This window comes from Cuculus canorus, chromosome 6 (assembly GCF_017976375.1).
Source record: "Cuculus canorus isolate bCucCan1 chromosome 6, bCucCan1.pri, whole genome shotgun sequence".
NCBI classification, from domain to species: Eukaryota; Metazoa; Chordata; class Aves; order Cuculiformes; family Cuculidae; genus Cuculus; species Cuculus canorus.
The window spans coordinates 37940501-37965992 of record NC_071406.1 but is presented as its reverse complement, the minus strand read 5'-3'; the positions used below and the strand labels follow the sequence as shown (position 1 = coordinate 37965992).

General features: G+C 49.3%; 1 long non-coding RNA gene across 1 annotated transcript; it reads right to left on the bottom strand.

Annotated features, from left to right (window-relative positions):
* Positions 1-9333: 9333 nt before the first annotated feature.
* LOC128852541 (uncharacterized) lies at positions 9334-24767 on the bottom strand. Its single transcript, XR_008450452.1, has 3 exons — positions 24656-24767; positions 24253-24315; positions 9334-9423 (listed from the first exon to the last, which is right to left on the bottom strand). It is a non-coding gene; the product is annotated as an uncharacterized LOC128852541 (long non-coding RNA).
* Between the last annotated feature and the right edge of the window lie 725 nt (positions 24768-25492).

Below are 25492 nucleotides of genomic sequence, written 5' to 3'. Positions count from 1 at the left end.
TGTAAGAGAAGGTGCGGCTGCTGCCCTCACCCCACCACTCTGAACAAGCCCAGAGGTGCATGTTGCTCACCACTGCCGCTTTACATCTGTCTGCGCACAGTCCCGCCATGTCCACCCTGCCAGACTCCAGCCCGCGCACGTGGCTTCTTCCCCAGTGTGGCCTCCACTTCAAAAGCTGTGGTTAATCCCCTGGGCTCTGGCACGCACCCAAAATCAAACTGCCCTGCCTCTCTGGCGAACCGCGCTCCCAAGGCTCCGGAGAGCGCTTTAAATTTAGCAAAAAACAGTAAAGGTCACTTGGCTCTTTGAGGCGCATTTTAAACTACTCCAATCTCCCTGGATTGCAACTATTTGTTTCACGAATGACCTCAACATTTTCTAGCCAGTCGCCTGCAAAGGTCACTGCACACACACACGATTCTCCCCGTGGTGCTCGCAGGGAGCTGCGCTGTTAACCTTCCCTCTTTGTTTTGGTAGTGCCTGGAAGGCCCTCTGCCAGCGACACAGAAGCCGTCTGCAGCAGCACCGTGCGCTGCTTTGTGTTATTAACCATTCACGCTGTACAACTGTCGATGCTACAACCTGTTTTTCCATAGGGGGTGAAGCTCCGAGCGTTGGCAAACCGGAGCTGCCAGCCCCCCGCAGCACAGCAGGGGCGTGAAGGTGACACACTGTCCACCGCTGCCCCACGAGACCCTTTACTGGGGGAAAAGGCTGTGGGTAATTCAAACCGGGGCAGAGGGAATGGTGTTGGATGCAAAGACGTAAAACCCGGCAACCCAGTCACAGCAGAGCTACGGCAACACTTCAGAACAAATAAAACCCAGAGACAAGTGGCACCAAACACCCCTCTCCCCTTCACTCCTTCCCCCTGTGGGTTTTACTCACCTGGCTGAAAAAAAATAAAAGGACTAATCAACCATTTATTTCTGTTGAAACACCGTTAATTTAAAGCCCTCTCCATGTAATTCAAAGGCCATTGGATTCAGGTGTTAAAGCTGCTGCTGAAAAGCACAACTGAGCTCTGTGAGCAGTTCCACGCAGGACTGAGGGTGATGGAGTCCTCTGCGGCTCCGTGTCGCTCCCGAACCAGACAGGCACCTGCGTATGGAATTATTCAAACCTGAGGCTTCATTTCTGAAGAAAGTTGGTGTTGCAGTAAGAGAAAAGAACACCTGCAGGGATGGCTGGGAATCGCCCACCAACAGTGGCGGGGACACACACTCCACAAAAAGCTGTGGCTAAGTCAATCTGGTGCAGAGGAAATGGTGTCGGATGCAAAGATATAAAACCCGGTGACACCGTCACAGCAGAACTTCAGCAGTGCTTCACAACAAATAAAACCCAGAGACAAATGGCACTAAATTCCCCTCTCTCCTTCGCTTCTTCCCCCTGTGGGTTTTACTCACCTGGCCAAAAGCTCAATCAAACACTCATTTTCCAGTGAAACACTGTTAATTTAAGCCCTCTGCTGCTCATTTAGAAAAGATGGGCAAAGGCCATTGGGTTCAGGTGTTAAAGCTGCTGCTGAAAAGCACAGCTGAGCTCTGTGAGCAGTTCCATGCAGCACTGACAGGGATGGAGTCCTCTGCGGCTCCATGTCGCTTCCGAACCAGACAGGCACCTGTATATGAAATTACTCAAACCTGAGGCCTCATTTTTGAGGAAAGTTGATGTTGCAGTAAGAGAAAGAATTCAACACAGCCTTTCAGCCCCCAGTACTTCATATCGCCCTCTCCCCTGTGCTGAACCAGTGCCACAACACTGGGAGACAACATCTGGGAAGCAGAAAGCGTTTCATCTTGCATGAATGGTATAAACAGCTCCTGGCAAGGCTGTGTTTGTCTCTGTGATAAATCCTCCCACCTGGCTTTTTTTCCCCTGCCCAGAAAAGCCTTTACTATTATTATGCAAAGAAAACCTGTGTGAATCACCTCCTGCAAACCACTGGGAAGTCAGTGAGATTTTAACAGGAGTCCTGGTGTCCCTCCAGCCATCTCCACAGCACTGTGTGTTTGTCCCTGTCACACAGGGCACGCGTCCCTGCGCCCCACGTGAGGGCCTTGTGCAGACCTCGACACGGGAAGGACAACAAAGGAAACCTTTTGTTCCCACGGAACAGGAATGGTCCTGATTATTCAGATCTTTGCACCAAAATGTGCTCTTGGCAAGGCAGGGACAGGAGAGCGTGGGAAGGACAGAGGAACGACTGTACTGTATGGAAAGCAAACTGACCTGTTGCATGACTTTCTGTTTCGGCGCCAGTGTCTTTGCTTCTCTGCCGCTCCCTCTGACCGGCTGGTCCAGCAGGGACCGGGGACTGCAGTGCTCCCCGCTTTCCTCAGCGGCTGAACCATGCGCGCTGCAGCACGGCACAGGGAACACAGTCTGGAAAGCAAACACAGACACAGCTCCATCAAAATCCTGCTTGCTGGCAACAGGCCCCAACTGCTCCAATCCCACATCGCTCAGTCCTGTGCACCATTGGCTCTGAGGAGCACACAGGGATGGAAACCACCTGCCCTTCGCTCCTCCTTTGCTAGGGACGGGAGCAGCTTCCCATACATCAGTGGTTTCCTTCTTCCAGAGAAGGCCACAGAGATGATCCAAGGGTTGGAGCATCTCCTAGAAAGCTGGGGAGGGGCTCTTGGTCAAGGAGTGCAAGGAGAGGATGAGGGCAATGATTTTCAGCTGAAAGAGGGGAGATTGAGATGAGATCTTGCGAAGAAATGTTTTGCTGTGAGGGTGGGGAGGCCCTGGCCCAGGTTGCCCAGAGCAGTGGTGGCTGCCCCATCCCTGGAGGGGTTCAAGGCCAGGTTGGATGGGGCTTGGAGCCCCTGGTCCGGTGGGATGGTTCAACAAATGGATGAACACACACAAATGGCACCAGCCCATGAGCAAAGCCATCTGCCCAAACACTGCAACGGGGCCCAGATGACCCGAGGAGGGAGCAGGGCAGCAGGAAGAGACATTGTTCAAGAAATATTTTCTGGTCTGAATTTGCCAAGTTGCTAAAATGAGTGTTTGATGGGATGGTAATGGCTTCAGACCAGGAACCAGGAGTTGTAGCAGGAACTGGAGACCACGCAGCCTCCCTGGGCCCCAGCAGAGGTGATATTAGCCAGGCTCAGACACAGAATGGGGGCGTATCTTGGGCAGACAGGCTGCGTGTCCTGCCATTAGATGCATTGTCTTGGCCAGAAGAGAGAAATGAGTGAAGAACTTACTTTCTCTACTGTTTTATCTGCTCCGTGCAGAGTTGCCAGATTATGCAGAAATGCCGAGCAGCAGACAGTGAAATGTTTGCATTGCATTTGCGTTGTTTACAGAGAAGAGTAAAACACGCTCATTTTGATTGAATTTGATTGAATGTTTTTATAACCACGAGGGAGAAAACGATCGTGCATGGAAGGTAAGAGAAACAACAGAGTAACTTTCCAGCGCTGCTTGGGGAGGCCCTGGCCCACGTTGCCCAGAGCAGTGGTGACTGCCCCATCTCTGGAGAGGTTCAAGGCCAGGTTGGATGGGGCTTGGAGTCCCTGATCCAGTGGGAGGTGTCCCTGACCATGGCAGGGGTGGAACTGGGTGTGCTTGGAGGTCCCTTCCAGTCCAAACCACGCTATCATGGCCTAAGCTGGCCCTCAAGTCTTGAAGAGCAGCAGAAGAACTTGGAGTTAACCCTGGCGAGTCCTGGCTTGCCCACACCAACTGCACCAAGGTTTACTCACTGACTGCAGCGGTGTCGCTGTCTCACGCGGGCAAATCCATTAAGGCAGCTTTGGGCAGTGCCAAGCTGTGCACACCAGCGAGGTTGGGAGCGATGGATCACTTGGATGTAGGAGACTTCAGGTGTCCTGCTGCCGCTCCTCTGTGCTCTCCAGCTATTTTTAGCACCATGGCATTCCTGCACCACTGCCGGTGGAGTCCTGCAGCGCTCACACCTGTGTGACAAGGGAAAATAATAATTGAGTCTCTAACTTTTACTGCTCCTGCATCAAAAGGCCATTTGCTTTGGTTCTGCAAGCCATAACCAGGGGCAAGGGAACTAGAATCTGTGAGCAAGGAGTTTTGTTCTTCTGATAGTAATGTCCTAAGTGATTAAATGGATTGTATTTTGTATTTCATTGGAATCCATGTACTGTTCTGGCTAAACGGGTAGAAGCCCATCAAGCTTTAATGGCATGGAAGAAGGTGGCTCACTGAGACTCTAACAATTAAAATAAGTCAGACTGCAGATTTAACAGAGCTCAGAACAGCGAAGGTGGGTACCTTTGTGCAGAGAAGCAGCTTCATTTCAGTCAAATATAGTGGAGAAACAATGGAACGAATTTCCTGTCACATCAGAAATATTCTATAGCTTTTCATAAAGGCAAAAAGAGGAGTAGGAGGAGAATCTTTTAGATGCTATTGTTTGAACATTGTAGTTTCAAACGGTATCTACAGCAACCTGGGACTAATTTGGAGGTTGGGCTATGTTTCCTGCTGCTCCACGCAACTCAGACAGCAGAGGGAACGTTTGAAGGCCTTGGATGATACAAGGGGCTCAGCCAGCCCAGGCTCCAGCACCCTTTGGAACAGCAGTTAACGTGCTTGCGGCCTCATCAGCAGAGCGAGGACCAGAGGGACCTAGGATTAAAATCGCAAGGCAGAAAAAATGCCTTGCCTAAGCTTCCCTGGCACAGAATATCCGGAGCTAACAAATAAATCCCGACATTCTCATTGCCAGGCCACAGTCCTGCCAGGCAGGGATCGCCCTGTACTGCAGCTGCTGCATCCCCAGGGCTCTGCTCACTGCCCGCACAGCAGATGGGGAGGCAGAGAAATGTCACTTGTGTCCCTCGACCCTCAGCAACCCAGCACCCATCCCTTCGACTCCTGGAAGCTGGTGACAGCATTAATATTCAAAGATCTACCAGGAGAATGTGAAAGGGTGAGTCTTCTACAGTGCTAAGGAGGTGTTCCAGCATAACAGAGAAGAAACAAAGCAGAATCCAGTCCTCTTCATATAACATCCTCTTGTGCTTACAGTCCCTATTGTCAGGGCTGGGGAACAACAGATCGGAGATGGCCCCGAACTTCATTATATTTTAACTCATTCAGCAGTGGAGATACCTCACTGCTTTCACACCATTCTGTCAAAACCCACCTACCGCGCCACACTCCCTGGCAAACCTGCAGTGAGAACCCACAAGAGGAGAGTGAGCAAAATCCACCCAGCCCTGCTCTGTGCCCCGGGCTGTCTCAGCAGGAGAAATCTGCCTGTCTTATCATAGAATCACAGAAACATAAAGGCTGGAAAAGCCCTCTAAGCTCATCCAGTCCAGCTGCCAGCCCAGCGCCACGGTGCCTGCTAAACTATGTCCCCAAGTGCCATGACCACACGCTTTTTGAACCCTCTAGGGATGGAGACTCCACCGCTGCCCTGGGCAGCCTCTGCCAATGTTCACCACTCTTTTGATAAAGAATTTTTTCCTGGTGCAACTTGAGGCCATTTCCTCTCATTTTATCGTTTGTTCCTTGGGAGAAGAGCCCAGCACCCACCTCACCACAACCTCCATTCAGAAGCTGCAGAGAGCGATGAGGTCTCCCCTCAGCCTCCTCTTCTTCAGGCTAAACAACCCCAGGGCTCCCAGCTGCTTCTCATAACCCATGTTCTCCAGCTCCTTCCCCAGCTCCATTCCCTTGTCTGCACGCATTCTCGCCCCTCAATGTCCTTCTCACAGTTAGGAACGTAAAACTGAGCCCAGGATTCGAGGTGCAGCCTCACCAGTGCCGAGCCCCCACATCGCCTGCCGCAGCCCTCTCAGCCCTTTGGGCAGGTTTCCACCCTGCCCCAGTGAAGCCGCTCTTGCTGGCGTCCTGGGCCCTGCATAAAACCCTTGCCACAAGCTGTTTTTCTCTCCCCAGAGAAACAACCCAAAGTCTCGAGTAGGAACAAGCTTGAACAGGTGAAGAGTTGCACAGAAGCAAGGCAGCATCGGGTTTGCAATCACCCAGGCCTTCTTGTCTTGCAGAGCCTCCCCGCTTTTGTGTGTGAGGAGAGGGCATAGACCCATCAGGGTTTTGTTGCATCCTAGGTTTTGGAGAAAGCAGGGAGGTGCTAATACTAGTCCTGCTAAACCAGCTGTGGAGACAGGAGCAGGTCACTGCCACAGCCCCTTGCACGCCCAGCTGGAGAACAGAGAGGATTGTTCTCTTGAAGAAGAGGAATCATTTGTCCTTCATCTGTATAATGACAACAGAGGCATTAGATCGCTTCCTACCTTCCTCTGGGTGCCGACAGCCTTCTGAAAGCATCTGAGCAGACAGCTCTTCTTGTGGTTGTCGCTGGCACAAGCACCACCATGTCTGCAAAACACATCATTGTAAACTCATTTCCTCCCTTGCCTCATTTGTGGCAGGAGGCTGGGATTGCTGCTCGGGACTAACACAGGGGCCTCCGAGGACACTGCCAACCCAGCACAGCGAGAAGCTGTTCTTCAAATACCAGGAAACACATTTTTCAAGACAAGCGGTGTATGGGACATTACCCCAAATGAGAATTTCTACAAGGTACACTGCTTTGGAGGACCTCCAGGTTGAACTGGAATAAAATCTCTCCCCAGCACAAGCGCATGGATTTGCTCGGTGAGAGCAGAGGTCACTGTGGCCGCCCCAGGAAGAAAACAAATGACTGTGTGGGGTTCCCAGCTGCTCCTCTGCCTGGACACACCACCCAGCTCACAGAGACTACTGCAAACCCCCCTCACTATCAGATATCCGGAAGGAAGAGGCTGAACGAAACCTGCCTGCAAATGCCACACGGGATGAGGCGTGACCAACAGTCCCACATGGCTGAATTGCCCTCAGCCCACAGCACTGGGCTGCCCTCCTCTTCCCGTGGTCCCCACGATTGCTCCTCCTGCAGCCACATTCCTGATCCTTACTCCTAGCCATGTTTCCCATCCTTTTCCTGCAACTTGGATCCAACCGCCTCTTTCACAGCAGGTACGGTTGGACTCAATGACCTCAAAGGTCTTTTCCAACCAAACAATTCCATGATTAGAAACACTGGTTTCCACCAGAGCCCACCCTGCAGGAGCCAGAGCTTTCCTCGCAGTCCCTCTGCAATGCAGCACTCACCCAGCCTGCGGGTGCCTGCTCTGCCCACACGTGGGGCTATCGCCGAGCAGGGTGGTCACACAGACGGGAGATTTCCTGACCCTGTGGGCAGATGCCTTCTTATTAGAAACTGAACACTTACCTCTAATTTTCCCCGCTTCCTTCTGGAGCGAGGCATGAAGAAAATTTAGGATACTTGACGTAAAACTAGAAGCCTTCTGGGCAGACAAGGGCTCAGTCAGAAAAGAAGAGGAAACAACCTTGCATAGAAAGCTTTTGCGTCCCTTCACTACACTTGTGTGGTACCACTGTGGCTCTTTTCCTTCAAAGGAAGCCTGGCAGAACAGTTCTCCATCATAAGGTCAACAGAGAGTCCTCCAGATGGGTGGAAAAGGGAGAACCTTAGTCCTACAGTTCACAGAATCTATGACTCTATGAACTTTAGGACTCGGATTCTCCCATTTTGCCTATTTGGAGTCCATGAATCACAGAATCTATGATTCTATGAACTTTAGGACTGAGATCCTCCCTCTTTTGCCCACCTGTAGGACTCTCTGTTGACCTTATGATGGATACGTATCCTGCCAGAGTGCTCCTGGACTTACTTTAATGGAAGTTCATACCATTCTAAACATCTTTTGACTGGAAAGCACAGATTGTTAAGAGAAAACCACCTGGGTCTCCTAGGAAGCAAAGGGCCACTGATCAAACTCATGATTTCTCTCCACAGACATAAACCAGGACACCAGAAGCAACAGCCTGTGACATTCATGTCAGAAAAAAAAGCAAAGGAGTCTATTTCCACACTACCCAGCCTGAAAAAGAGAGAGAAAGAGATAACTTTTCAACTTCATTCATAGTGCTAAATCTGAGGAAGGGGCGAGCCGCACAGAATCCAGTGTCGAATTTGCTGATAACACACCACTTGTGCAACAAGGCACCGCTATTCCCCTCCTGCCACAGCCTCAGTCGCCCACCAGAGCAATCACATCCAAGCGTAATTGTCTAACAATTGTTCCGCACTGAGAAAATAGTTCTGATTACAGACATTAACACGTTTAGGCATTAAGCTTCCTCACTGTAATTACCCTTGAGCTTAGTCTCACAAATGAATTAATGTGCTGATCGCTTGGACTAATACAACCAAGCAAAAGGGTGATGAATTGCTTCCAAATCAGATAAAATCAAGCGTGACATCATTTAATTAATTTCAGGGCTTAGGGGGAGGAGAAAGAGGGTCAGGATGATGCTGAGAAGAAATGTATCTCTCTCAGTGATTTCTTCAGAGACAGTAATGTGCACACAGGGAAGAATGGGGAAAGGGCAGACACACACCAGGTGAGAAGGGGGTTGCTGGAGATGAGGCTGTGTAACCCTGTGTATGAGCATGCAGCCCCGGGTGGCTGCATGACCGATTCGGGACAGCTGGCATAGGTGCAAGGGAGGGATTGCTTCTGGGGACAGGATCATAGAATCACTTGGTTGGAAAAGACTCTTGAGATCATCGAGTCCAGCCGTACCTGTCCACTGCTAAATCACATCCCTGAGCACCTCGACTGTGCGGCTTTTAAACCCTTTCAGGGGTGGGGACTCCACCACCTCCCTGGGCAGCCTCTGCCAGGGCCTGGGAACCCTTTTGGGGAAGAAATGTTCCCGATTATCCAATCTAAACTTCCCTGGTGCAACTAGAGGCCATTTCCTCTCATTCTATCCCTTGTTATGTGGGAGAAGAGACCAAGACTCACCTTGCTACAACCTCCTTTCAGGGAGCTGTAGACAGTGATGAGGTCTCTCCTCAGCCTTCCTTTCTCTAGAAGGATGCACTACTCACCTTGATCTGATTTTGAGTCTTCTCCTGAGTGCGGGGCCCATGGGTAACCCTTGATCCTCCTCCAAGCAGAGAGCCCGCTCCTGGCCTACCCCAGGGTCACAGCTGGGAGTTGAGCACCCAAGGGCAGCGATGCCAAACCCTCTCTACTTTGTTTCCAGGTAGAGGATCATTTCCCAGCTGTCAGCACAAGGCTGCAGCCAGCCAAGTGCTGGGCTGGGTACTCCCACCACGAGAAACAGTTCCCCCCTCTGACTTGATAGCCCCTTGGATAGCACTTTTTTCCCAGAAAGGAACAAAAGGGGCCGTGGCAGGGCTCTGGACTTAAGTACGCTCTCTCAAATTAAAGCTTCCACTTGGATGGCCGCGCAGGTGTAAAATGAAACAGCATTGGACAAGGAGCTCGTACCTGTCAGGGTGACATGTGGAGATTTCTCCTCGCACCTCAGCAGGTAACGGTCCTCCGGTTTCAGCTTTGGCATTGCACAGAGATCCTGTCATGAGACAGAAGGATTAAAAACCAAAGGTCTACATTGCCACTGACATCTAGAATTGGCTTCTGCAACATGAAAGCAGGCTTTTTGGGGATACACACTTCACAGAGACACACGGTCCTGTGTGAAGCCAGTTCACACATACGTTATCAGCACAAATGCACAGCCATATATTTTGGGGTTGTCCTGTGCAAGGATAGGAGCTGGACTCGATGGGCCTTGTGGGTCCCTTCCATTTCAGGACACTCTGTAATTCGACACAGGCACACGTTTGCTGCCTGTAGCTAAATGGGAGCTCATCTCTCCTAAGCATACATACATATTATATTTCCCTGAATTTCGGAGCAGGAGGTGCAGGAATTTTGGAAGGAAGGAAGATGATGAGACCTGTGAAAGCTAAATTTGAAGATACAAAGCTTTTAAATCTCAAAAGTGCGGAGAGTCTGGATGCTTTATCTCAGAGCCTGGCTGCCCCTTCGATAGCAAATGGAATCTCAGTTCCCCTCTGCGGCTGACAACGATAACTCTGGAGTCTCCCTGTGACAAGACTCTTCCACGGGCTTGGCAGAGCAGCCCAATATCAATACTCTTTGGCAGCATCCATCACTGACTTGGATGTTTTAATCCAGGCTGTCGCCCTGGGGACAGTGCAGCTTATGGCTCCATTTGTTTGTAGCAGCCTCTCAATAAATCCGGTTAGTGGAGTGCAGAGCACAGGTGACAGTCCTTGTGATATAAAGTAGATTCCTTATTCCCAGCACCCAATCCTACAAGGCATCAGGCATCTCCTGAGATGGAGAGATCTCGATTTGCTCTGTTCCATAAACGACAGCCAGCAAGGAGCACTGGCAGCCAGGCACTAACTTCCAACACACAAAACAAGTTTGACGGTCCTGAACCTCCTTTCCTAATGGTGACCCAGCCATATCCATGCAGTCTCAAGTCTGGAAACATCATGGGCAGTCAGAGCAGAAGCCAGAATCTTGCCCACCAAGTGCTAAACCATGTCCCCAGGTGCCATGTCTGCATGCTTTCTGAACCCTGCCAGGGCTGGAGACTCCCCCACTGCCCTGGGCAGCCTCTGCCAGGGCTTCACCACTCCGTCAGTGACGAAACAATTCCTAATATCTGATCTACACCTCCGCTGGCACAACCTGAGGCCATTTCCTTTTATTCTATCACTTCTGACTTGGAAAAAGAGACCAGCACTGACCCCACCACAACCTTCTTTCACATCCTGATAGTCAGGTGAGATGAACTTGGACCTCGGTCACAAGATTTATTCATCTGAGCACCAGGGGTTTTTCTGTACTTCACTTCTCTAGGTGTAAAGAAGCAGGAATGAAATTATTTCCTCCTCTCCGAAGGATGTTTTCAGTGGAAAGGTTTATGAAACGCTCACAAACTGTGCTACGGGAAGGGTGCTCTCGTAAGGATCTCGCAGGGGCTCCCTGGCAGCAGGAGAATGTCACAGCACACTCTAAGTGCCAGACAGGGATTTGCTTTTACAGTATGACATTTGCCAAACAATTCAGGTGCAGAGCAATGTGCTATAATCACTTTTAGTACTAAACACACACAGTAAAAATAAATGTTTAAAAGGCACGTCGTTTTTTTTACGAGCACAGGACATGTTGCTTTGCACATTGCTATAAGAACCCTTCCAGCTACCGATCATCAGCTTCAACTCAAACTGCGTAATGATAACCAGGGACCTTCTTCTTCTCCAGTTATGTATTAACTACACCTAAGATATCCAGAAATTAAAGGATCTGAGCTTTCCTGACCTGATTTGCTGAGTTTCTTATTTTACTTCTATCACAATTGAGCACAGTCTGAAATATTAAACCAAGTAAATACAAAGCACGTAGGATCATAGAATCATAGAATAGTTTGGATTGGAAGGGACCTTAAAGATCATCCAGTCCCACCCTCTGACATGGGCAGGGACACCTCCCACCGGATCAGGGGCTCCAAGCCCCATCCAACCTGGCCTTGAGCCCCTCCAGGGATGGGGCAGCCACCACTGCTCTGGGCACCCCGGGCCAGGGCCTCCCCACCCTCACAGAAAAACATTTCTCCCCATGATGTCATCTCAATCTCTCCTCTTTCAGCTTCAAACCGTTCCCCTCATCCTATTCCTGCATTCCCTGATCCAGAGCCCCTCCCCAGCGTTCCTGGAGCCCCTTGCACTGGAAGCTGCTGTAGAGTCTCCCCACAGCCTTCTCTTCTCCAGGCTGAACAGAAGGCGTGATTGTATTTATATTATTTTTCTAACTCGCCCCAAAGCTGACAACATTGCAGGTGGGATGTTTCCTGCACTCCCTTGTTTCAGGAATACAAAACCAAAGCAGGTAGTAACCTTTGAAGCCCAGGTCCTCAGCCCAAACCAAGCAACTACCAAGTTCTCCATCGAAACAATCTCCCCAAGACAAAACCTGTTGGAAACAGGCTTTGCCAGCACCACTAAACCCAATAGCTGTGGTGGGCGAGGTGCAGGACCTACCATGAAAGAAATACATGGCTTGGAACGAATCTTTGGCTCAAATCATATGGGAAGGTGGTAACCTGGGTTGCTGGTTCATCTGGACCTGGAGTCCTCTCCTAATCCAGCTCTAGACATAGGGATTGTGTGCAAGCCTAGGAAGAAATGACGCCAAAACATGAAAAAGCCCTCAGAGCTGGAGCCACACTCAATGCAAGTTTCCTTCCTTGTCCATATCACAGAATCTCTAGGTTGGAAAAGACCTTTGAGTTCATCAAGCCCAACTGTACTGGCCTACTACTAAATCAGATCCCTAAACACTTTGTCTTTCAAACCCCTCCAGGGATGGGGAATCCACCACCTCCCTGGGCAGCCTCTGCCAGTGCCTGAGAACCCTTGCAGGGAAGAAGTTTTCCTAATGTCTAACCTGAACCTCCCCCAGCGCAGCTTCAGGCCATTCAATGTTTGCATTTCTGTGTGCGGAACGTTAATATTCCTGTATTCGCGTGCTGCCTTGGAGAGCGCGGGGAGCCAGCAAATGTCCTCTAACTGCAATTTCAGCCTGGTCAAGGTAACTGACCTTTTTCATTAAGTGCCTCCAAATTTCCAATCTAGCCATGAATGTGAGAAATCCGTGCTAATTACAGGCCTGTCGGGAGGCCAGAAGTGCAGAGGGGAGATAAGGGGGTTTCTGAGTATGATTTAAAGGCACAGCATCAACATCTCTGGGGGTTTGGGCTTGCACCAACACAGCCTCCTGGTCTCTGCTATTCAGGAGGGGTTGTTTAAAAGCAGAGCCAAATATTTGGGAGAGCTTGAGGTTCATTGCAGGGGGCTGGACTAGGTGACCTCTAGAGGTCCCTTCCAACCCAAACCATTCTATGATTCCATGATTCTATGACAGTTGGGAGGGCGTATGGCTCATTGCACAGCTAAATGTCCCTTCCAAGGCAAACTATTCCACGATTCTCCTGGGACCTGCCACTGACTGACAGCCAAGGTGAAGCTCCTTGGCCGTGCTCAGTAGAGGAGAAGCCACCCTCTTCCATGGCTGCTCTGATTTCTGACCCAGTTCGTTCCACGTGCTGAACACTTGGTGCTCTCGCATATGGTATAAAAACATCCCAAATTACGTGTGCCCAACACTTACAAAGAGTGCTTAGAGCATAATGGCTTAATAATATAATACATACCAGTTGAGAAGCGATACGCGCTTCTTCCCTTTTATATGCTTTTTAATAACACACATTTTGAAACTCACTTACCTTTTTCTTCCCTTTTTTTTTTTTTTTTAACCAAGTTCCCTGGCATTATGTAGAAAAACCCCATCAGTGTGAAGTGGAATATAATGCAGTTTATTACCACTAACAAGGGAATGGCCCATAACTCTAAAGAGACAAAGCCTCTAGTGAGCTATGAAGGTCATTTTCTTGCATCCAGAAAGAAAAATGTAATACTGGCTCTGTCATGCTTCCCACCTCAGAGACAATGTGGGCTGCTTTCGGTTTTAGTGTAATAAATAGTAATACGGAAGGTTCTTCTTTCAATGGTATTTCACACAGTCCTCTCCAATCTGGAGGGAATGAAGGTGAATATCTGTCTGGGTTTTCCTGCGTTATTTATAACCCTTCTAGATTTGTTCATGAACTTTTAGGAGACGCAAAACGCCAACTGCACACCCAGCTGCTGCTTTACCCTGCTGGGAATACTCAAACATCTCAGTGGGTAAAGGCTCAAACAGCAAACTCACAGACTTGACCACTACTCCAATAAAATAGTTTCAGGTTTTGGCATTCAAGCTTGTCTGCGCTCCCTATCTTTGCTTCGTGGAGTCATGAACCTTAGAGCAATGCTAGAAGACGCTGACGCTGCGCTAAAGCCATCCTGGCATCAACAGGTCACTGGAGGGACCAGGGTGGAGATCACACACTGGCCAAATGTACAAGGCTGAAGAAGACAGTTTAAGGTCATGAACGAAAATAAACCTCAATCTTCTTTTCCAGCTGTTACTAGATCAGGGCCAGAGCCCTGCCATCGCAAACGTGGGGAAGAAGCACTGATTCTACTCTCCAAAAACATAGCTTTTTGTCCCTGGAAAAAAGACATTTGTGCTCTGCTGCCACTTGTGGGTGTAACTGGGACGAGATACACTTTTCTATGTCTCCATTCCCTGGTCCACCTCTCTACAATCTCTGAGGAGGGAGAAGGGCTGCACCTACCTCCACCTCCTCCTATCAGTCCCGAGAGTTCATTATTTCTGCTGTGCTAAATAGCTCAGACTTTGTGCTCTGCAGCTGAAGTCACTTGCAACCCTTTCCTTGAGTTTCAGAAGGAATATCTTTCTTGGGTGAGATGATGCAGGAAAAGAAAACCTAGTGTCTTCCCTAACATCACCACCTGCCCTTCCAGTCGCAAACAGCATCATGCAAAATGGTGTCAGAAAGTGCTGTGGCATTAATGGCACCTACTCTCTGTTTGAGACAATAAACCATAACTATGACAATAAACCACTTGATTAAGAAGCTCCCAGTCTCCTTATTCAAGGCAGAGGAGAAGCGGCAAATAAAATCATCAGTGGTCACGTTAGGCTGGAAAGAGAAAAGCACAGAGCAAACAACAAAGACCAAAATGCGTGCCGGGTCCAAGCGGGAGAGCAGGCTGAGCGTGAGCGAGCTGGGAGCTCTGCCTGCACGCACGAGGGAGCCTGCAGGGCCTCAGCACTGAACACAACACATATTCACAGCTAAAGAACTCTCCTGGGCTCTGATCTTGCTGTTAATGCACCAGGGAATAATAACTCTTTTTGAGGGATGTAGCTATATAAGTCTTAACCCTGCCTAAGTCAGAGGGATGCTGATGCAGCTGGGGAAAGGATTTGACCCTATCAGTTTGCTTTGATGCCTGCACATCTATTTCTTATCACTAACTAGTTCATTACTAACTGATGAACATTCAGCAGCTTTGCCAAGCACTGCAATTTGTCTTTCCTACTTTAACTGCCAAATGTCATCTTGTCAACGTGAAAACAACAAAGCCCAGGCAGCATCCTCACGACTGACGTTTAACGATGCAAATGGGTTTTGTGAACCCCAATCCTGAATTTTGATGCCATCTTTCTGGACAAGCTTGGCACGTCTACTTCCACAGACCATTGCATTCACCAAGTTGTACAAGAATAACTTGGTTTTCATCCCCAAGGGAGAGGGAAGAGATCACCCTCACTACAAGAAGGACATTGAGGGACTGGAATGCATATAGAGGGCAGTGAACTTGGTGAAAGGTCTGGAGCACAGATCTTATAACAAGCGGCTGAGGGACTTGGGGTTGTGTAGTCTGGAGAAGAGAAGGCTGAGGGGAGGCCTCATCCCTACCTATAGCTCCATGAAAGGAGGTTGTAGCAAGGTGGCTGCTGGTCCCTTCTCCCAAGTGACAGGGCGAAAGAGAATGGCCTCAAATTGAACCAGGGAAATTTCAGATTAGACATCAGGAAAAATTTCTTCCCCAAAAGGGTTCTCAGGCCCTGGCAGAGGCTGCCCAGGGAGGTGGTAGAGTTCCCATCCCTGGCAGGGTTTAAAAGCTGGGCAGACTAAGTGCTCAGGGATCTGGTTCAGTAGTGGACAGGTACGGCTGGACTCAATCATCTCAAAAGTCTTTCCCAACCAAGTGATTCTGATTCCATGACTCACACTGCTCAGTCCCAGCCAAGAAAGACATTTCAGAAGAACCAGTCCCTGTTTCACAGTAATCATGGTCAGTGCAACAAGACACAGAGGTGAGTGCCAACACCATCACCAGCTTCATTAGCGCAAACAGACATGAAGAGGCTACAACAGAAACTGTTGTGGATCAGCATTCCTGTGTCATCCCAGAAGACCTGAACCAGCAAACCTGCGGTTGAACTAATTCTTCTCATGTGAGGGCTGGCAAGGGACAAAGCACAGCTCCAGCCTCCAAATGACACCCCTGGCACATCCCAGCTTGCCAGCCCTGAGCCACACAGCAGTGTTACTTGGCTGTGTGTATCCGAGAACAACGCTGCCGCCAGCGGTGCTAGTTATCCAGAGGCTTGGCCAAAAGCTCGTCCCGCTGAAGGCAGCGCAGTACTCCCACAGACACACCAGGCCAGCACCAAGTGCAAGAAATGCAAGCAGGAGAAATCTCTGCCAAATCCAAAGCCTTGGCCATTCTGTCCCTGGTGGTCCACATCCCTCACCCACATTCCTCATTCCATCCTCGGGCCAGGTGAGCCCAGGCTGGCCTGGAGTGACAAGAGCAAATGCTAGAGAAGCTGCTTTAGTTCCCAAATAACTCAGCCACACTGCCATGGAGTGAAAAACAGTTGTGTTCCAGGTGTATGTAGGGCCTCCTTCCTTTCAAAAAACCACTGCATCTTCCTAGGTGCTCTCCAGGTTTCACCGCTCTGGGACAATCAGGCTGAGATCTGGTTTTCCAGTAATTTAATAGAGAAAAACCCCACATTTCTTTCCTATAAAATGTTGTTAATTATGGGTCATATCCTGCCACCACTCTCAGACAGACATAGGAATGATTTCCAATACAAAGAAACAACACCAGTACCAACTTTAGGGATTGCCGAAGGTCTGTATTTCATAGGGTTACTTTTAGATGCTGACATACAGTCATTTTTCATACTTATCTATACTTGCACCTCTCTCTGCCCAAAGTATTGATCCAGCACAGAAAATCCATTCTTTCTCTCAATTTTCCTTTTTCCTTAGAGAGGAACTGAATGGATTGCCTTTAGGGATAACAGGGACATTTCAGCGAAGGGAAAAGACAGTATTTACTGTCCTGCTTCACCCAGAGCCAGCCCTACCAATGCTCCCAGGTGGACTGGTTCATCCCCTCGGTGCTTTTCATTTTCACTCCTTTCAATTACTGCTAAGCAACCCTGAAACTAACCTGATGCCAAATTCCTCCTAGGGAAATCAGCAGGAATTTCACTGGTATGGTTCCTAAAGGAGAGCAGAACTGGGACTAGCACACAAGCACCAAAACTGGTGCTCCCCAGCTCACAACAGGTTCTTCGCATTCCCTTAGTGCAAAGGAAGCAGCCAAGCAAACCCAGAGAGCACCTGTACTTGCATTTCTGCACACTCAGCCTGCGTGCAGAGCAAAGAGCAATTAGGCTTCATCATTACCCTTTTCATAGAATCATGGAATGCTTTGGGATGGAAGGGACCTCTAAGCCCAACCAGTACCACCCCTTGCCATGGGCAGGGACACCTCACACTGGATGAGGGACTCCAAGCCCCATCCAACCTGGCCTTGGACACCTCGAGGGATGGAGCAGACACCACTGTTCTGGACAACCTGGGCCAAGGGCTCCCCACCTTCACAGGACCCAGCCTGCAAAGGTGTGGAGACACAGCAGCTTCAGGTCTGCATGGCACACGATGAAGTGACCATCAAGCCTGTGCTTGGTCTTCAGCAACACCACATTTTCCTTTGTCTAAGACCTCCACAGCCATGTAGTATTCATTTTATTCACAACTGTTTCTTTTTAATCACATTTCTGAGGAAACTTTGCAGCCATGTGGAATTCTGCACCCAAATACAGACTTCACTGTGTCGTCAAGGGAAATGTTGCATATCCAAACACCGAAAGAGAAAGACCGTTTAAGATCAAGGAAGGAAAGCAACATCAAAACAGTCAGAAAATCCCGATGTGGGTGCAGACAGTTTGCAAGTGTGGCTGGGGGAAGGTACAGTGGGATGAGACAGGGACAGAGAGCAAGGAGACGGACAGACGGTGTCTGAAGGATGCTCACCACTGGGACACAGCGACCCTGACAAAGCAGGACTCAAACACTGAGCACTGCAATCTCCTCTGCAACCCCAGAGAGCATCACAAGGGCTCTGGGTATCTTTCCTGCCCTAATGGCTGGAAGGTTATAATGACCAGCTGATGCTTTTCTTCTTTTTCTTCTTTTTTTTCCCCCCCTCTCTATGTCTTAATAAACCATCTGTGAGACACTGAGCAGCTATTATCTAAACATGTTATCCAACACGATAGGACAAGGGGGAATGGCTTTAAATTGAAAGGGGGAAGATTGAGACTAGACATTAGGAAGAAATTCTTCACACTGAGGGTGGGGAGGCCCTGGCCCAGGTTGCCCAGAGCAGTGGTGGCTGCCCCATCCCTGGAGGGGTTCAAGGCCAGGTTGGATGGGGCTTGGAGCCCCTGATCCAGTGGGAGGTGTCCCTGCCCACGGCAGGGGGTGGGACTGGATGGGCTTTGAGGTCCCTTCCAACCCAAACCATTACATGCTTCTATGTAACAGCACCTCAGTCTGCACCAGCTCTCCAAGAGTGTTGTCCCAGTACTGTAAATCCAGCTTTATTTACTTAGACACAGCATTTCCTAACTATTACTATTCCAAACCACCCAAATCCGTCAATCTAATGGAGATATATGGACGATTAAAACATGCACTGGAAAACTACTAGCAGATTGTACAAAATGATCCGATTTAATCAGCTGATAAATTATTCACTCCGATTGAGAGTCAAGCGTACCATTGGAGCCTATTTACGGATGTCCGATTAGCACAAGTAATTTTCCATCACTTTACGATGTTTGCTAATGCATTAAGAAAACCATGTTGCGAAAACGGTCTTACTGAAGACGTTGTGTTATGTGAGCTCATTCCACCCAAGGCCAGGGACACGTTCCAGTGGGCACCAGTTACTTACACACCACTACACTATTTCCAAGGGCTTTTGCGAAAAGCAGAGTTGCCAACAAAGTGGGAGTTACAGTTAAGGAAAGCCATTACGCCACCCGGCTCTCTAAGTAGCTCTGCAATAGTTTCAGACACGACTGCCGTTGCGACAAAGCGCGGGATGGCTGATCTCCAGACCTTGAGAGATGTCTCTGGTGGCTGCATCGGGAGCGCAGTAGTAAATTGCATCCCGCTGCTAAGTATTTGTGCAGCAGCACAAGGATGGAAGATGTAGCAGCATCACCTAATGGACTAGTTTGCCAAAGCAAGCCCTTGAGGCTACGGGCAGACCTTGGAGCCAAAGGAGAGCTTTATAGATAGTCACATCCAACCTCCCACATGAGCATTTCATCCTGTTAGCCTGTCCTGAGGCAATCTTTATACGTTTAAACTGCATGCATCAAAAGTACCAGCCGTAGGCGGCACAATGGAGAAAATTCTCGACTCCCATCACCTCGCCCTCTAACGCTCCAGGCCCACCATCTATCCAGAAGCAAGGCTTGCATCCCAGCGGGTCCCCTTCATTCCTTTTCTGGCTCTGGTGTGTGTTCAATGGAGTGCAGCAACACACAGTATGTCTGCAGAGTCCCAGGCCAGCAATGCATCTTTGGAAAGGACCAGGCAGCAAAGAAGTCAGGAATAAAAAAAGAGCTGGATGGCACAACCATAGAACCACAGAATGGTTTGGATTGGAAGGGACCTCAAAGCCCAGCCAGTTCCACCACTGCCATGGGCAGGGACACCTCCCACTGGACCAGGGGCTCCAAGCCCCATCCAACCTGGCCTTGAACCCCTCCAGGGATGGGGCAGCCATCACTGCTCTGGGCAACATGGGCCAGGGCCTTCCCACCCCCACAGCAAAACATTTCTCCCTAAAATGTCATCTCAATCTCCTCTCTGCCAGCTTCAAACCATTCCCCTTTGTCCTTTCCCTGCACCCCCTGATCCAGGGCCCCTCCCTTCAGCTCTCCTGGAGCCCCTTTCAGTACTGGAAGCTGCTCTAAGGTCTCCTCGGAGCCTTTTCTCTAGACCAGCTCAGTCCTGCTGCCCAGGTCTTTCCCCAGGCCCATCCTAGTGCACGCTTTTGGAGCACAGTATTGAGTGGGGCACTCTCAAAAGTCATCTCGACAGCCCATGCCTGAAGGCCAACTGCAGCCGAGTTCCTGCCACCTGCCTAACCCTTCCCTGCCCTCCCAACTCTTCCCCACAACACTAGGAGCCCCTGGCTCCAAACTTTTTATTTTAGACAAGGTGTTGGTCTCTCTTTCCACAGGCTGGATGGGGCTCTGCTATAGAAGCAAAGCAGAGTTCATCCATTTCTCACCTCTCCACCAGAGAAGCCAACAGGCAAATCCACCCAAGTTTTAACCTTGCAAACACTGAGGAGCCCCATGCAAGACTGGGCTGATATTCCAGCAGGGAATGGCAGTGAGGTCCCCATCCCAGGGCTATGACGGGGACTTCCACACTCCCAATTTCCTAGCCAGCTATCCTAGCTAAGCAGTTGAAATAGCAGGTTTTGGCATTAGCATTTTTGCCCTTCTCTCTCTATTCCTCCTTCTCCTCTGTATTCCAAGCACGCTAAAGTGGGATGTTCCTGCCCATGGCAGAGAGGCTGGAACAAGATGATCTTTAAGCTCCCTTCCAACCCAAACTATTCTATGATTCTAAAGCAGACGCATCCCACTGCGCAATGCAAAGGGCTGGGGCTGCACAGCTGCCCCATAACCCACGGTGCTTCAAATGGACACGGCTCCCCTTCCCAAGCTATATCCTTGCTTCGTTTTCAGTGCTTGTGGAAAGGTGTCAGACACCCCTTTTGGACCCTCAGGGAATCTCATGCTCCAATCTGTCAGGAACCAACCTCCAAAAGGTGAGAGGCAGCTGAGTTTCCAGGTGAGAAACACAGGCAAAAGCATGTGTACAGCTAACAGACGGGGAGCTTCACACCCGCCTGAGTGTTGTCTCCAGCAACCGCTTCCAGCCACAAAAAGCCCGGGTCCCCAGGAACATGATCTCTCAGCTGCCACACTGCCCTCACAGCATCGCGCAGGTCCACGTCTCTCTCCCAACACAAAGCAAATGCCATTAGAGGCAGAAAGAGGCAGTGGGAGCGAGGAGGCAGGAGGGAAACTTTTAAGACTACGGAAATTTTCAGTAAAATGAAAACAAATTGCTCTAAGTAAACCATTTGTCACAGTCTGATTACTCCGCTGCCACTCTGGGAACACCAATTTGTCATGCTAGATCAGGAGAACAGCAGGCTGACGGTATGGAATGGCACGCTGCCTTCTGGCTTTTCTTGCTTGCGATGGGTGAGGACAGCAGGGATCTCCCACAGCTCCTTCCCCGTGCCTCATTCTTCCATGTGGTGCAGATGCAGACACTCGGGTCCCTGCAGGCAGCGCCACCCCACCAACGGCCCCCTCATTCCCACCTTCATCCCCTGGTAAAGCAGCTCCACCTGAGACCTGTTGAACACGTGGCTTTTACCTGTCAACCCCAGTGTGCCCACCTGAACTGAATTCTGGCACCTTCACCTTGGTGTCCTGCCAATACACCTACTGATCATGGAAACATGGAATGAGGTCCCTTCTGACCCCAGCCAAAGTCCATCCAGTGCAAACCATGGGCAGGGACACCTCCCACTGGATCAGAGGCTCCAAGCCCCATCCAACCTGGCCTTGAACCCCTCCAGGGATGGGGCAGCCACCACTGCTCTGGGCAACCTGGGCCAGGGCCTCTCCACCCTCACAGAAAAACATTTCTCCCCAAGATCTCATCTCAATCTCCCCTCTTGCAGCGGAAAACCGCTCCCTCCCCACTCTCTCTTTGCCCTCCCTGATCAAGAGCCCCTCCCCAGCTTTCCTGGAGCCCCTTTCCACACAGGAAGCTGCTCTAGAGTCTCCTTGGAGACTTCTCTTCTCCAGGCTGAACAGCATTTCTCTCCCTCATCTCCCCTGTTCCCTACACCATCAGGAATGCCGCAGCTCAGCCCGCAGCACTTGCTGGCCCACTCCCAATCCACGTTTTCCTCTCCCCGGTGACCCCTGAAGGGTTTCAACAGTTTGTAGGTGCAGCAATTAAAATAAAACACAAAGCAAACAAAGAATAGCTGTGAGATTCACAATCAATAAGATACTTAAATACTTAATGCAAGGGAGAGAGAACCAAAGATTAGCCAAAATGCATAAAACACAGTAAAATAGCAGAAAAAAACCCACCATGTCCAAGAATTAATTCCCTTAGCTTCACTGCCCACGGCTAATAAACAATTATTGGAGGCTCCCTACTTGTGTCTCTCTGAAATGATGCAGCCATTCGTAACGCTGAAACAAAACAATTAACTTCAGCCCAGACAAAAAATATCTTCCAGCCAACAAAAAGAGAAAAAAAACCCTCAAAATGTCATTTTGGGTAAAATGCTCCAGTCCCCTGGGCTGCTCCTGTTCAGTGAGGGTTTCTTTCATGGCCCGTCCAACACAAGAGAGGCGATGGCTAAGCCAGTAACTGATCCCTCCTGGCTTCACAGCTGAGCAAAGGCTCTTTCTCCTAGAACCCCTGGTTCACACCGGGAGTGCTGGTCTCCCGGTGCTGACAGCAGGGATGAAGGAGAACTTGGAAAGCTGAGGAACAATCTCTTCGGCTGTGTTATTGGTTTAACAGGGTGGAGATTTCACTCCTTGTGTAGTTGAAAAGACATTTAGAAGAAAGGGACAGGTCTGTGGGTACAAGCTCCAGCTAAACATTGTAGAGCAGTAATAATAATAAAGTGCTTCATAGCAATATTATATATTATTACATAATAAATTCTATTATTATCATATATTGAAATACTCACAATGGCGATTGAACAAGTGAAATGCACGGTGTTTCAATGCATGTTTCAAACAACCTCTGGGACCACTTCTAAGGAACCCACAAGAAGTAAGAAAGAAAACAAAAGAAAAGGCAGATATTATTCTGTGATTCTATATGCTCTACAGCAGCCAACACACTCGCCATTTCCAAATGGGTCCACACTGAGTATTAGATGCAATCGCCAGGGCTGAACAAGAAGTAACTCCCTGCCGATGTAAGCACTGATATTACTGACTGTAAGGCAGCAATACATATGCAGAGATCACAATTTCCTACATCTTAATAGCTTTCTTAAGCTGTTTTTATAAAGCACTAAGTAGCCACTTCTTGCTCACTCAACCGGGCCTTTAACATCTCCAGGGATGAGGCAGCCACCACTGCTTTGGACAACCTGGGCCAAGGCCTCTTCCTAATTTCCAATCTCAATCTTTCCTCTCCCAATTTAAAGCCATTCCCCCTCATCCTGTCTCTGCCCTCCCTGATCCAGAGCCCCTCCCCAGCTTTCCTGTAGCCCCTGTCAGCTCTGGAAGCTGCTCTAAGGTCTCTCCAGAGCCTTCTCTTCTCCAGGCTGAACAACCCCAACTCTCTCAGCCTGTCCTCGTATGGGAGGTGCTCCAGCCCTCACATCATTTCCGTGACCTCCTCTGGACCTGTTCCAACAGTTCCATATCTTTCTCATCTTGGGAATTCCAGAACTGGACTAACTGCAAGAGCTGGTTTCCTCTTCCCACCTCTGGGTCAGTGACAGAATGAATGCTCACCCATTCAAATCAACACAAGTGAAATACTGGCAAAACCAAGAGAGTGAATCACAGAGGTAGGAGATCAAACTACAGAGGCAATTTCTTTTCCTCCACGGAGACCATTACCTCCATTACTTTAGCCACCAGCCTAATCCACCAAGTCACCTCCATCGCATTAGTCACAAGCATCTGTCAAGAGCAGAGCGCGGCTCTTGGAAGGAACACGCCGCAAGGTGATGGAGAGAGAAGTGCTCACCATTCAAAGGGCAGATTCAGCGTGCTCAAAGAGCTCAAAGAGCGTACAGTCTCCTCTTTACCCTGGCCCTGCAAATCCCAATTCATCTGAAACCAACCTGCATTTTCTAAACGTTGTTGCTGAGTTTGAACTTCAGTGAAAAATCCATTTGCTGGAAATGAAAGTTGCCAATTAAAATCAGGCTGTTTATGTTGCTTTGGGGAGCTGAGGGGGAGAGACAGAGAGAAAGGAAAAGCCAAATAATTCATTAAGTGATCTACATTGTGCCAGTGCAGTTGGCAATTATAATTATCCTAATAAGACTTTCCCACTTACATAAGCCCTTCCATTCAGGGATCTCAAACCACTTTGCAGCCATTAATGATGTTAGCTTCATAACATCCCTGACCTCACTTACAGGGGAGGGAATTGAGGAAAAGAGAGAAAACAACACCATTTTCTGTAACAGATAGCCTTCATTTTGTAACTGCCTGTAAAGTTTATACCTGAAACTAAATCACACTTAAAAATCAGGGTCAGTTCTGAGCTCTCAAGCCAGCGGTAGTCCTTGACTTGCAGTACGAGTGCAAAAAAACCCCGATACAAAAAGTCTAGTGAGAACTGTGCATGCACACCCTCTGCACAGAGCACTGGATCACTGAAATATATTGCCCTGGAAATGTGGCAGCCTCAAGGCAAGAGCTTGTGCCTCGGGTCATCCCACAAACCAACCCTCCTCCTGCTTCACGCAGTATTCACACGTAGGATGAGCGCTATCAGTGTCCACTTCGAATCCACAGCTCCTTGAGTCTGGCTCGTCCTCTGAAAGGAAAAAGGAAACACAAGCAATGTGAAATGCTGGGAGAAGAAAAGTGAAATCAAACTGGCACAAGTAGTTGAAGACATTGCATGCGCACACCTAGGAGGAAGCAGGACCTGAGTAGCAGCCACCGTGGATTTCTCAAGAACTAATTGTGTCAAACCAATTTAATTTCTTCCTGAGAGAGGGTGATAGGTTTTGTAGGAAGAAAAACAGAAAGACAGACTATAGAATAACAGTTATATATCCTGACTCTAGATACTGCTTTCATAGCAGTCTCATACTGAATCACAGGATTGCTTAGTTGGAAAAGACCTTTGAGATCATCGAGTCCAGACGTACCTGTCCACTGCTAAACCACATCCCTGAGCACCTCGTCTGCCTGGCTTTTAAACCCCTCCAGGGATGGGAACTCTACCACCTCCCTGGACAGCCTCTGGCAGGGCCTGAGAACCCTTTTGGTGAAAAAATACTTCCCGATATCCAGTCTAAACCCTGGTGCAACTTGAGGCCACTTCCTCTCATCACTTCCTGCCACTTGGGAGAAGAGCCCAGCACCCACCTCACCACAACCTCCTTTCAGGAGCTACAGAGAGAGATGAGGTCTCCCCTCAGCCTCTTCCCCAGGCTAAACAGCCCCAGGGCCCTCAGCCACTCCCATAACCCTTGTTCTCCAAGCACTTCCCCAGCTCTGTTCCCTTCTCTGGACGCACTCCAACATCAGAATTAAGGAAGCACAGGGATTTCACATTGCAGGGAGAATGCAGAAGTGGTTGGAAAGCAGTTATCAATGTTTCAGCATCAAAACAGCGGCATGGACCTGTGTTCCACAGGGAGCTGCCCCGGGTCTAAGACTATTCAGCACTTCCACTAATGATCTGGATGATAAAAGAGAGAATATGCTTATTAAGTTCACAGATGATGCCAATCAAGGGAGAGAAACACATCCTTTGGATAACAGAACTAGAACTGAAAATCATTTAACAAATGAGAGCTCCAGCTCCAGCCAGCAGAAGGCTCTTGGTCAGGGCTGAGAGCTGATTTTACCTGTCAGGTACATGAAATAATCCTCTCTCTCTCTTCAGTGGAGAAAAGACCTTGGCAAAGCACTCCGTTTCGGCTCTGCACTTCAAGAAAAGCAGATGCCATCTGAAAGAGTTTAGATTGGAGCACTGGAGA